This window comes from Echinococcus granulosus (assembly GCF_000524195.1).
Source record: "Echinococcus granulosus chromosome Unknown EG_S00123, whole genome shotgun sequence".
NCBI lineage: Eukaryota > Metazoa > Platyhelminthes > Cestoda > Cyclophyllidea > Taeniidae > Echinococcus > Echinococcus granulosus.
Genome location: NW_020170503.1, coordinates 126,474 through 128,806, shown reverse-complemented (window position 1 = coordinate 128,806; position 2,333 = coordinate 126,474).

Here is a 2,333-nt window from a genome sequence, read left to right as displayed (position 1 = left end):
GGTTTAATTTGCGCCATTTAAAGATTTGTAACCTTGGGATAATTAGATGAGTTGTCAGAAGAGCTGCTTTATGGAGTATCGACAAAAAAATGAGCACAGATAACACGATTTGGCGTATTCAGGGTAAGTTTTCTTCTTACGGCAACAATGGCGTCCAATCCGTCACATGCCTCGTATTCTCTCACCCACCTCTCGCCTATTAGGTCCATTACAACAAACATGCATCACACCTGTGCAAGAAATCCAGTTAGGAGTCGAACAGATGCCTTCCGCCCCGCCCACATTCACCTTAACTTCTAACCACTAGACTCATAACATTTCTAAAAAGCGCCTCGCAGAATTTAGGAACTCATTCCAAATTTGTCACTTATGGGATATTTTTGCCGCATGATCAATGATGGAGATACAAATGAATTTTAGTTTCGCCTCATTAAATAGGCGGGAACTCCACCTATCAAGTGAATGGGAGCGAATGCACTTTTACCTCCACCAAGTCACGCATTCATTGACTGCAAAAGGAGTGGCTAAACCACCACCTTAACTCCACATGGTCAGTCGCAATTGCATATGGCTTGCTTTGCATTTGTCCACTCCACTTGCCATTGAGGTTGAGGACATCACGGTGTCCCATCTTTGAGTTCCACATAACATGCTTCATTATCAACTCACTGCTTCCTTTGTCTCCCCATTTAGCCAAGTTTGTGTTTCCAATGCAACTCGAGGTGAAAGGTGATGTAATAAGTGGAATTATGACATGGGCAGCATCCAAACTGGCAATGAGGGAATACCATAAAAGGACTTACGTGCAATCAGTGCCTAATGAGGCATGCTAAAGAACCAACCTTATGCTTCTCCATTATTCCTATTCCACCCAAGCCATTAAAGCGACCGGTCGCCAAGTAATCAGTAATTGGCCTAGCTAGTTGTACGAGAAACTCACGAATGCCTGCTTCTCACACCAGATTAATTTTCTTCTCAACAATTTGCTTTCCGGCTAGCCACCGCACACACACAATTCCTCAATTTTACCTCTCATTTGTAGTCTTAGTGCATGTTTTGTGTGTGGGTCACCGCACGATCCCTCTCACATGACAGAAAGAACAAATATGGTCACGCCACATGCAACAGCACCTTAGCTAAAGAATTGTGTCTGAATTCGTCAGTCTGGTAACTAACTCCCCCATTCATAGATGCATGCCATATCATTCACCTTGAAAAACACGCCATCAGGCAACACTTCACCCAGAATCCCCATTTCACTCATTTCTAATCAAACCAATGTACTCGTCACTTCCCTTCCTGATTTTGTAAGCAATCGTATTGCATCATTTTGGAAGGCGAAAATTGCCCCCTTTCTCGCATTCGATTTCGACTAAAAGCACCTTGTAGCACCAGCTTCAGGCACGTAGGCGAATTGCCTACCTGTATTGACTTCATTGCTCAGCTTTCACTGGCTCCCCTCTCTCCTACTCTCATATGACACACCATCTCAATTATTCATTCCTACCAAGTAAGGCAGGAGAGTGATAGTAGGCAATTTATTCAAAGGCTTTATTTACCCCTGAGTGAAATGTTATTACTGGGTATAGCGCAGAGGCAGCATGACTGCTGATCGTCCACCAGTGATAAGTTTGAATTATTCAGCGACACAATTCACCGGTCACTTCTAATCTGATGGCGAGAGTGGATCAGTCCGTGAGGGAATGCGTAACTGTCCTACTCAGGGAAGCTGCAATTCCATTGCGCAAATATTGCTGGGAAAATGTAGAAGGAGACTAACATGGATGGTTTGTCAGCCACTAGGGAAATTATTACCCTCCTCCACATAAACAACTGAACCCTTGATTAAGTCGGCATGATGCTATAACAACCACTAAAATGAAGTCTTCCAATCTCACATATGCATGCTCACCAGCATTGTCGGATGCTAACAACAGTGCAGTTGCCCATTTCGTGCAGAGCCAGATACTTTGGACACAAAATTCGAGAAAATTGTTTTGACTCAACTGACATCCCTTTTTGATGGAAAATGAAAAAGACCACTTTCTGCGATCAAAGTGGGTTAGGCATATGCATAAATCTTGCTACGAGCTCAAAATGTGTATGAAGTATGTGATTCAATGTACATTTGCATTACAAAACATATCCATGACTGACGAGCATTAGTCGTGAATCATCTAAGAAAGTTGGTTACAGAGCTGTCTCCGTTAGTTGTGTGAAGACAATACTGAAGTGAATAAGCGATACCTCCTCCACCTTTCTACTAGCTGGATGAAACGCAGGTGGATGTGGCTAGGCAGCACTGAAGTAAGAACAAAGTAGTAAAGAGGAAA